Source organism: Miscanthus floridulus, chromosome 19 (assembly GCF_019320115.1).
Source record: "Miscanthus floridulus cultivar M001 chromosome 19, ASM1932011v1, whole genome shotgun sequence".
NCBI classification, from domain to species: Eukaryota; Viridiplantae; Streptophyta; class Magnoliopsida; order Poales; family Poaceae; genus Miscanthus; species Miscanthus floridulus.
This window is the reverse complement of record NC_089598.1, coordinates 94,434,849-94,446,301: the sequence shown is the minus strand read 5'-3', so window position 1 is coordinate 94,446,301 and position 11,453 is coordinate 94,434,849.

The following is an 11,453-nucleotide window of genomic DNA, read 5'->3' as shown; positions in this document are numbered from 1 at the left end:
TCCCAGATGCGTTCTAGATTAACTAATAATAAGTACTAGTGCTCTCTTACTTACTTTATTAGCCTAGTGCGTTGATCTTATATAGGATATATGCATGCTTTTGGTCTTGTCTACCTGAGTTTGTTCGGCAAGTCCTGAAAAAATCTAAAAAGAAACTATAATTTAGTCATGCATGTGGAGATCGTGTGCTCTCTCTTTTTAGTATATAAGTAGCACGCTGAACTCCCAGTTAGTGGAAGTGGTCAACCATGGTTGACCAAAACTATGAACTTCCTTGTAACACCCTAGGTGTTTGGCTCCCACAAAATTGCATTTCATTTCATAAACATGTGCATCATCTATCTCATCATGCCATTGTACTGAAACATGTATATGCAACATTCTCAATTATGTTTGTTTCATACTTGATTGCTTGTGAATGGTAGTAGTGCAACATGTGAATGCAACATGAGTTTCTCATACCTTGAAACATGGCAACATAGTAGGAATATGACAAGTTAAAATTACAACAAAGTCATGAAACATGTGAAACATGGAATTGCAACATTAGGGTAAATTGAGTGTTTTGTTGTTTCATCACATGTGATCCTTAGAAGTTGGTGTAGCACTTGTGTAGAGTGGTTAATTATGGTCTAATACACCTTAACTACACTTAGGGCAATTGATGGGATATTGTTCATGTGGACCAAAATGACTAAATTGCCCTCTAGGTGGAGGTTTGACTTAGGATGACCTATAGAGTGACTTTGTTTGACTGATTAAAAAGTCCAACCTAGAGATCTTGCATGGATGTGCACCCTTTACCAAAGTTGTAGCCAATTTATCAAGGAACAAAAGTCTCAATATGACCATCTCATGAAAATGGCTAGAACATGTTCAAACAGGGCCCACAAGTCAGGTTTCCCTGCTGATTTCAGACTTAGAAAAATTTCCTAAGTCCTAATGCAGTTTCAGTTTGATTGAGCCAACTTTGGCTTGATACAACTCATGATCCATGGAGAATTAGCTGTTGGTGTCTCAAGCATTGTTGGAGCCCTATCTTAACTCTACAACTTTCATGTACGTTTCTTCCACTAACTCATCACGGTTTAAGAGATCACACGTCGTCAACTCACGCAGTCAGTCGTGCCACCGGACTCCGATTCAGGCGTTTCAGAAAATCTTCAGAGAACGCCGTGGCCGACCGGTTTAGGGGCTGGCCACCGCGTGGCGTGCATGCTCTGCTAGTGCCTCCACGTCGCGCGCCGTGCTCCCAGATGAAAGCCAGCGCCTCGCTCACTCCCTCTTCATCTCACCATTTCCTCTCTGCCATCCTCTTCCACGCGAGCGCGGCGATAGGGAACACCGTGACGCCGCCGAGCCAAAACACCTAACCGAGCACCATTGTCCGATTCCCCTGAACCACAGCACCACCGTGAGCCCCTCCACGTCCTCGACCTCACCGTAATCTTGTTTTCGCTCAGGTAGAACTCACCGTGAAGGCGGCTCCACCGGGTCGCCATGACCGCCGTCGGCCGAGCTCGCACGTGGCTGTGCCGCTCGAGCCTCTTACTGCCCCCTTTTCCCCTTCCTTTAGGTCCTGTTAGTGATGCTGATGCTCGTAGGGTCGACCACTAGGGCCGTGACGCCGTCGGCTGGCCGGAGCTGGCCAACCCGCGGCCGTGCGCCGCCATGGCCGTCGCCATTTCCCCTAGCTGCTGAAATTGCTTCAATTGATGGTACCCCTAGGTGCGCACGGGTGAGGTGAACACGCTGGTACCGATGGCCTCACCGGAGCTGCAACCGGCGACGAGCTACCGCCGTCGTTCTTCTCCCCTCCCATGTCTGTCTCTCTGACTAGCGGGGCCCGCTCGTCAGCAGCCGCGCGCAGGCGGGAGCCGGCCGTGGGCCGCGCCGTGTTTCTGGGCCGCGCTGAGTGCTGACGCACGCGCGTCGTGGGCCGCCGTGTTTTTCCGGGCCGGCCCACCAGTAGCTGGTTAAGGTTCCATTTTGTTTTGTTTTATTCTTTTTCACAGATTTGGGTACAGATTCAAAATTGTATATCTCTTGGTTGGTAGATCCAAATGATGTGGTTCCAATTTTGTTGAGTCCCTGGTAATGTCTGGTTTATATTAAAAATATAATTTATGCCATGTTCTGTTATGAAAAATGGAGTTGCTAATTATCTCTTTTAATCATGTGGGAAATAGGGGTAATTATATCTTTTTCTGTGTAGCTCCAAATGGCATGAATTTTTTATGGTGTACTGCTCATATTATGAATAGCTTGTAGTTAAATTTTCATATACTTTAGACACTATATGTAGGAGTTAGGTAATTCTCTTGTTTGCATGGATGGATCTTGTGTGAATTTTCATAATTTTTCTATAGATCCAGTAAAGGTAAAATTTGGTGAGTGTTATTCTTATGCTAGAATGATACTAGGAAAAATGTGAAATCTATTGCTTGACACTTTTCAATAGGGTTTCCTAATTATGCTAGAAATAGACCTGCCATCTGTTATTTTTGATACAGCAAGTTCTGCTTGTCCAATTGCTTTGAAAATTTTATGGTAGTCTATGTGAAGCATGAGGTAGCTACTGTAATTTTTGTAGATTTTTCTGTATAGTTTTACTATATGTTGCTTTAATCACCTAATTAACTAAATAAATTAGAAAAGGACATTAAATAATTTATTTAGAAGTTGGCACTATACTTTCTGATGTTCCTCTGGTATGCACAACAAGTTGGTAAACTTGGTTTGGTTCAATTATGCTTTTGCATCATCACTAAATATTTAATTTAGTAAACCTGCCATTTCTGGATAGATTCTATGTTTACTTGAATTCGAATTGGTTAACGTAAGAATCATGCTTTGATGTTTATAAATGATTTGTAGAGAATTTAATAAGCTTTCCAGAATGTCCTCTTGCAAGTCATTTGAAATTGTAGAACTCTTGTTGTGATCGAATTAAGGAACTGCTCGTTTGCATATGAAACCTCAACTTTTGATTTAAGTATGCCTTTACTATTCCTAAGCTTGTGGTAATGTTCCTAGGTGTTAGGCCTTTAACTGAAGATGAGCATCTTTATCTTAGGTTATGCAAGTTAGGTAAGCTGATCTTGTTCTTCGAGTTATGTAGATACATGTTTTAAAGTGATTTGAATAGAGCTATTCTTAATCGGTAAACGGGTGTCCAATGATGTTTTCGTTAAACACTTACTGTGATCCATTCATCATGAGTATCATGTCATTCCTTATGCATCCATGATATTTATCTTGTGCATCGGCATGCAATAGGTGTATCGGAAGGAGTGACACTGCTGGAATTCGAGGAACCGAGCGGGGAGCAGCAGCAGCCAACACCGGAGGTTCAGGAGGTGCAGCCCTCAGTAGAGTGCTGGCGCTGATCGAACCCGCGAATTTGGTTCCTGAGTTGTCCCAAAGGTGACCCACGGCTACCCTTGCAAAGTATGCCAGGGTGAGAGTTAGGAATACCCCCTCAGCTGAGTTGTAATTCGATTCGAGTCGCCGTCTCTCACCGGTTAGTGAGAACTTGACGGGCTTATCTCTAAAGTAGATACACTAAATAACATAATGGTTCAGGAAAGATGATATGATGATGACAGCCTTATTATACCTGCTATGGTTAATATTGATTGCTCCTAATAAGTGAGTGCTCTAGTACAGGTGCAAATTTAGTGGACAGGTAAATGATGATAAACTTGATGCGAAGTTTAAATTGGTCACTATATTCATAAGCTCTTTTATGCAACTGTGTCTAGCTAGCCCACCTCATAAGCCTTGCATGACCCTTGGTGTCCTTTATTTCTGGTTTTGACGGGTAAGTCTAGCTGAGAACCTTCTCGTACTCAGGGTTTATCTCCCACCTGTTGCAGATGACCAGTTCTACTTTGGTTGCTGCAAGTATTGTCTTCTCCCGGCTGGGGATGAAGACTAGACCGTTGGGCGCGGTCTCTCCTAGTTCTCGTACCTGAAGATGCTTTTGGTGGGACATGACTAAGATCTGGCAATGTATTTGAAACTATGAAGTTATGTACTAAACTATGTTGCTTCCGCAAATTTGAACTTGGTTTGTAATATTTTATTTGAACTCTGATGGATGTAATCCGAATGCCACTTGCGAAATGTTGTAACGAATGATGTGTTGTGTTGAATCACTACGATCTTGGTTTGTATGTCGAGAGTTGTTTGAAATCCTTCGTGATTTCCGGACTACCGAGATTATGGGAGCTTAAGTACAAGAATTTGATCACTTCGGTGATTGTTTTTGTACTTACGTTCTTATAATTTGGTCGGTTCTGTTACATTCCTTTTGGATGGTGGTCATCTGTATATTTTGATATGTGTAGTAAAAAATTCCAAGTAAGTTGCAATCACTTGGAATCCAATGAAGTATATTTTGGTGTTGTGAAGTCAGAAGCAAAGGTGACTTCCAGTTACTAGGAGTCTTGCTGGAAGTTTGTATATTTTGTTAAGCTGTATACTTTGCTGCTAAAGTCAGAAGATGACTTCTAGAGACTTGGCATCATGGTGGAAATTTATTGGCACTGGAATATGTACAGATGGAGTGTATGCATGTAGTATGTCTTAACGAATCGATGCTTCAAAAACTTGTTTTAGCCTTTGCGCTTTTATTTATGTACATGTCAAGCGATTGATCAGAAGTGAGCTATAGCTTTGTGATGGTTTTTTTTTTGTCCTGAATAAGGGTCTTATGGTCACTAAAATTTTTATTTCCACTCCCTATCCCACTCATGCCAAACAAAGGTATAGGTTTAAAGTCTTATATTCCTATCCCACACCCACCTCTTCCTATCCCTGCCCATTTCCCTATCCCTAACCCAAACGCCACCGCAGGGGAAAGGGAGGCAGCGGGCGCTGCCGCTGCCGCTGCGGTGCACTCAGATCCTCCGTCCGTCCGTCACCCCCACACGGCCACACCAGGTCCCCGAATCATTGTCCGCCCCTTTGACCGTTGGTCCCTCGCTGGTCACTCCCCTACCTCAATTGACCATTCCGTACTGCACCGTGATGCGTGCGGTGCAGTGCAAGAGCAATGCAGCATCTTTCGTCTGGTCCGGTCGTCCCCCGGGCGCCGGGACCAAATGCGTCGGGTTTGCTTTGTCCGCGCACCCATTACTTCCACTGATGTGGATTAGGAGTTCGGGACGTCGGCTCGGCTGATTCAAAAGTTGGCTTAATCGCGTCGAAAGGGAATTCAGCCCGGACCTCGGTTGTGATTTTGATAATCTGGGCCCTTGGAGGCCTGGTTCGGTTAATTTCTACAGGTCCGGAACCGTTTTCGGCCGAAAAGCACCGGGAACGTCGTAACCGAACGGACCCTCACCCAGCGCGAGAACGGTCGGCCCATGGAGGTAAGACGCTTCTGGGCCAGCCTTCACGAGTAGGCCGACTGCAAGTCAAACCAGGACGGCCCCTCAGTCTGGCCGCGCGGCTAATGGGATCACCCCGAGGCCGGCCCAGAATGTGCAAATATTTCACGTGAACGCTTGTATACATGTGTGTGTATACCCACTCTGACAAACACATGCATAGCCAAAGCCGATAGATCTTGAGATTAACAATATCATCATATACGCCATGTAATATGTTAATTATAGAAATGATCCTGCATCTGCTGAATTCAAAAATAATATGCCATTTCCTGGTGGAAAGGCTTCCAAAAATTGTTCCCGTACAGAGTGACCATAGCCTGTAGGTAAAATCTTATGTCAGTAAAATGATTTGAGCTTAGTTTCTTTAGAATCCGGAACAGAATGGATCATGCTTATTTTCTTGACAATTGTTTTGAGCTTATTTTAAATCCTTTCAATTTTGAAATTTAGTTTCAAAATAGAAACCTAATTTTTTGAGCATGTGTTTTGTTGAAGAGATTTATTACGAGCATTCAAAACAACTTAAATTTTTTATTTATGGTTGCTAAAAAGTTTGAGCTTGTTATGAATGCTTTTAAATATAATTTTAAAACACTAATTTTGAGAAAGTGGTTTGTTAAGAAACTCTATATTTCACTTGAGCAAACATGCTACAATAAGCTACTTGATAAAATACTTATTTCTACATCATGAATTTATACCGTTTTTCTTGAACTTTTTGTAATCATTTTGGTGCAAACACAACGAAATCGTAAACTCAGATATCATTGTGTGCTTTGGTACGGTTACCGGTGCTGTGCGCCCGTGCAGGGCAGCTAGGGGCCTAGGGCAAAAGCCGGATATGAATGAGTCCGTGCGGCGCCCGCGTGGCCGCGTGCGATGAATGAGTCCTTGCGGCGTGCCATCGATCCGTGCCTAGTCATCGGATTCCACCATCGACTAATCGTGTCAGCCTTCGAGAACGCTTACATAACATACGAGATTAGGAGTATCATCTAGACTAGGATATGAAATTTGATTTACATGCATTCGTGATACCATCACTCTAGCCAAGAAATCAATACCTATCTGAGTTGCCAAGCTATTTCCTATCTGAACCCACACTAACGCATTCGACGGTCGACCAGTCCTGACTGTCCTGTTTTCACACACAGTTCCAGTAGAACAGTTAAAACGACGCTGATCCTGTACAGCCGCAGTAGTAATCGTCAGCAAAGGCGCTGATATGGATTGACCAATTCGCTGCTCCCTTGCCGCCAATCGAGGGTCCACAGCTCAAACTCTCGGTGGGTGCCCCTGTCCACGTCATGTTGCATGCATGCATGTTCCATTCAACTGCGAGCTTTATCCTTAGCTAGCTTCTTCCTTCGTGGCTTCGTCTTACTTACCATATTGCCATGTGTGGTCATTGGACTATTGGAGTAATGTACAGTACTTTAATTTATGCCTTGCTGGTAAAAACTATAGCGCTACTACTAATCGCAAGTGCCAGTACCCTGCAAAGTGCAAAGTGCACAGTACTAGACACCAAACGTAGGTGTCGTTTTCAGATAGAGACGCGTGTAGTAAAAAAAGCAATCAATTTGCTTCGGAGCCAAGCAGTAGTTGAAAATCGATAGCAAAACTATGCACGCGCGCTTGTAGGAGTCTAGGAGAAGTAGAGGTCATCCCGCGAGCTTGTTTAGACGAGCAGAGACAACGGCTCCGAACTTAAAGTTGGAGGGGAAACTCAACTGAATTCCTGCAACTTGACAAATTTGTGGTAAATGTTTCCTAAGCAAACTTCTTGTGTACCTAAGGGCTTGTTAAGTGTGCTGGGCAAGGATGTGGCGACGGCCAATTTGAAGGCGCGGCAGCCCAACCCCTCCTGAGAGCCTCAGCCTGAATCTGCGCGAGGCGCGGTGGCCTTGCCCCTCTCTCGTCAGTTAAAAACTGGTGGTGATGAAGTTCCTCGTCCCCGCCGAAGCGCAAAACCATAGGTTACGGACCAGCAAGTGAATGTAAAAACTCTTTTGAGGATTCTAATCGGTAACAATAAGATTTGTTTTACATTATTATAGTGGCCGGTAATTGAGGCTGGAGGACTGACGTGGTTTTAGGAATTGAGGCAAGCAAACCTAAGGCCTCAGTTAGCTGATTCCAGGGCCAGGAATCATTCCAGGTTTACCTGCTTATATAAATTAAGGTAGCGGTTCCAAATGAATTTTTTTCAGGGTCTAAGTGAGTCCCTGTTGAATCCTTGTTGAACCCACCTTGCATCGGTACACTACTACATAGTGCAAGAGCAAGCGATTTCCTCATGGAACACGATCTTGCTCGGCATAAAATTTGTGGATGTGCCGCACCATACCATGCATACCCAGCTTCATCGGTTGGCTAGTTCGTATCGTTGCTGGTTCGTGAAGAAGTACTGCTGGCTGATTTGTGTCAGAAAAAAATACTATTCTGGTTAAAAATTTACGATCGTTTACGACACGCCACAGCTAAACGAATAGGCTGAGCTGGGGACGGTAGCAACAGAGCACGTGAATGAAAGAAGACGAAGATGCATGCATGATACGGTCAATGCCTGGCCGACGACTCATGGTCTCATGCATGTTTTCTGGAAAAAAATTTGCTTGCAGTCCGGTTGCAGCCTACCATCGTGCAGACCCAACGTGATGAAGGCCACGTGTCTCAGGAAATACATCACATGATTAGAAGGTGAAGTTTTTAGTTGTCTATTTTTAGACTATCCAGAGGAGTTTTCAAATATTTTTTTAGAGCACCTGTGAAGTATTTGTTGGGACACGTGGCCTTCGTCCACGTTGGGTCCGCACGCTGGTAGGCTGTAGCCAGACTGCATGCAATTTTTTTCCTGTTTTCTAAGCGTCAGCCCGCACGTCACGCCCGGGGGGGTCCGTTTCTGTTTCTAGATGTGGGACCCTCTTCCTGTGGTTGCTGGCTGCTGGGTCGCTCTGCTTACTGACGAAACCGATCGAGCAAATCACTGAAGTCTACGGCTGTTAGTTTGGCTGGTTTATATCATTGCTGGTTCGTGAAGAAGTACTGTTGACTGGTTTGTGTGAGAGAAAAATACTGTTTCGGTTGAAAATTTACGATCGTTTACGATAAGCCACAGCCAAACGAACAGGCTGCTACCCCCCCCCCCCCCCCCCAAAAAAAAAAAAATCAGTGAAGTCCAGGACGAAGGAAGAAGCAAGAGGTTAGCTGAAGCTCAAGATCACTGACGACGCTTAACGCTCTGCTTTCTCTCCCAGCAGGGAGCACAACCGACCAAAGCGAGATGAATGTGTTTAGAAATCAGAACCAGGTTCGTAACGTAGATGAATATAATCCCTATTAATTATCCCAATATCTCATCAATAATCACTGTCTTCCAAAACGTTTGCACTGGTTTGGAACGTTGAGTACTTTTCTGAAGAACGTTGAGTTTATTTAGCAGCACACTTCGACTTGCACAGTCCAAAGTCTGGTTTAGGCAAGCCTCGACCTGCATACTCGTCAACAAGATGTGCGTCACTGCGTGCATATGACGATCTTTATAGTACTATATATTATACTATAGTTATGCAGCTAAGACAGTGTAGTTGATTACACGTACTAAGAAAATTCTAAAGCAAATTATTCGCAGAAAATTTCGATTTTTTTTGTTCGGGTTGTTGGTCACCAGCGTTGAGGCCTTCATGTGTTCAGCCTAGTCGATATCAGCTTGACTTGTAGTTGGTCAGCAAGGAGGCGTGCTTCTTCAAGCCAATACATGTAGCTTTGTAGGTGGACATGAATGATGCAAGGCCCTAGCTATAGGATCCTGGCTAGCATAGGGCAGTGCACCAATTATTTGGCATGTTGACCAGAAAAAATGTTTCTCCAGTCATTTCTTTAAGGTGGTAGTCTGCACGTTGTGCCATTGTGGATAGAGCGAGGGTTCATATGCCCACTATATATATTTTAACTTCATTACACAGTTACACCACGTACACGTTAAAGTGACATTTTTCATAATCAAAGGAAAAAAAAAAACTACTCTACCCGTTCCAGATTAGAAGTCATTTTGATTTTTTTATATCCAATTTGCTATGTATCTAGGCATACGTTATACTAGATACATAGCAAAATGAGTGTACCAAAAAAGTTAGAGCGAGCGACTTGTAGTTTGGAACGGAGGGAGTAACAAAGAAAAAGCCAAATTTTCTACCGTTGGACGTAGGTTTAAACTCAATGACAGATCTAGAATGTCAGATGCCATTGGTGTCTGAATTTTGAAGTGATCGAAGCGTTGATATCTTAGAATGAAGGATTTATACGTGTTTGTGATGACTTCATCAATCTCAAGATCTAACGATTCGTTCTCTCGAAGTTGATAATAGGGATAAACCAACTAAATATTAATCAATTCTCCTAACCATCGGATGTGGATCGGCGGACATGGCAACATGAGTGTTTAAATTTTGAACGTAAACATTTGGACGAACAACTCAGTGGTGGATATGACAACATGGACTTGGATTAACTCAGTGGTGAATATGGCATGAGCTCCCGTAGAAAGGGACAAATCCAAAATTACCCTAGATCAGAACTAGCTTAGCGACCTTCTACCCTTCTTTCTCTCCCCCCCCCCTCTCTCTCTCTCTCTCTGAGAGAGCTCGCTTGAGCACTCTAACACAAAAGAACTCGCTCGCTGGATGTAGGTCTTCGAAACTCAAACCAGGATAAACCCTTTGTTTCTGGAGTGTTAAGCACCAAAGTCCCTCACATCAACAACTAATCAATCACTAATCAACACTCATGGTTACGAACCCACGACATATTGAACCACCTAACTCAAACTATCTTAAATTTGATCAATTTTATTTATACGAAAGTATGACACCAAATAAGTGTATTATAAAAGTATATTTTATAATGTATCTAGTGATACCTATTTGGTCTCATAAATAAATATTGATGTTCTTTTGTAAATCTATTCAAACCAAGTTGATTTATCTTAGGACGGAGAGACTATTAGCTCGGTTAAGAAAGTTGATCTCTTAACAAGGTTTGTTTGAGATCTGTTTAGCTAATAATCTTTATCCTAATAACTATAGGCGGATCCAGGCGGGTCAGTCACCCTGTTTGCTGATGCTAAAATTTAGCTTATATTGATATTTATATTAAAATGTTGTGAGAGAAAAACGCTATTTCATAGTTGAAAAATAATTCTGAATAAACTCAAGCTAACGTGGCCACGAGCTGAGCGATCCTTAAATTAGAAAGTTCAACGCCACGAGCGCACCACGGCGCGCGGCAAATTTAAAAGCGCAGAACGGAGAAAAAGATACAGACTGCCTGAAACCCGTCGACCACGGAAATGTAAACACGATCTTCGAGGTGGATCCTGAGAGCGGCATGGCGATCGATCGGTCTCTCCAGAAATGGCATGTGCTGAATTCACCGTCGCCGTCGACTCTACCAATCACACAAGACTGACACGAGACACTGATGGATCGGAATCGCCGGCGCCCGCCCGCCTCCATCCATCTCCGGCTGTGCGTTGCGTTGCGTGACCATCCATCTTCTCCGCGGGCTTCTGCCGAAGCTTCCCTGCAGCACGAGCTAGTGCTGGATCGCCGCCTGCACGCAGCCCGCCTCCACATGCTGCGCAAGAGGAAAAGACAAGCGTCGCGCGCACGCACGGCCGCCTGCGAAGTGGATGGGACGGCCGTATTGGGTGGGATGCGATGCGGTGCGGCAGCCGAAATTCCCCATCCGGAATTAAAGACGCCTCGCCGTGCTGCAGCGACGTGCCAGCCGGAAGCAGCCGCGCATGGGCCGGCTGCCAACCCCAAGCACCCGGCGACGACGACGTGCCGCCACCTGTTCCGCTTCTCGGAAGGTGGGTGATGGGAGCAGAGCTCCAACGGGTTACGTCCAGCGAGCCCGACACGTTGGCGAATCTCGGGCGTTGACTGGAGGAGCACGTCGATCCGACGGATGGCAACGTCCGGTGGACCGCGGGCCGGGTCACTATAAATGGCCGAGCCCCGCGGCCTCACTGTCCAACTCCTCTTCCGA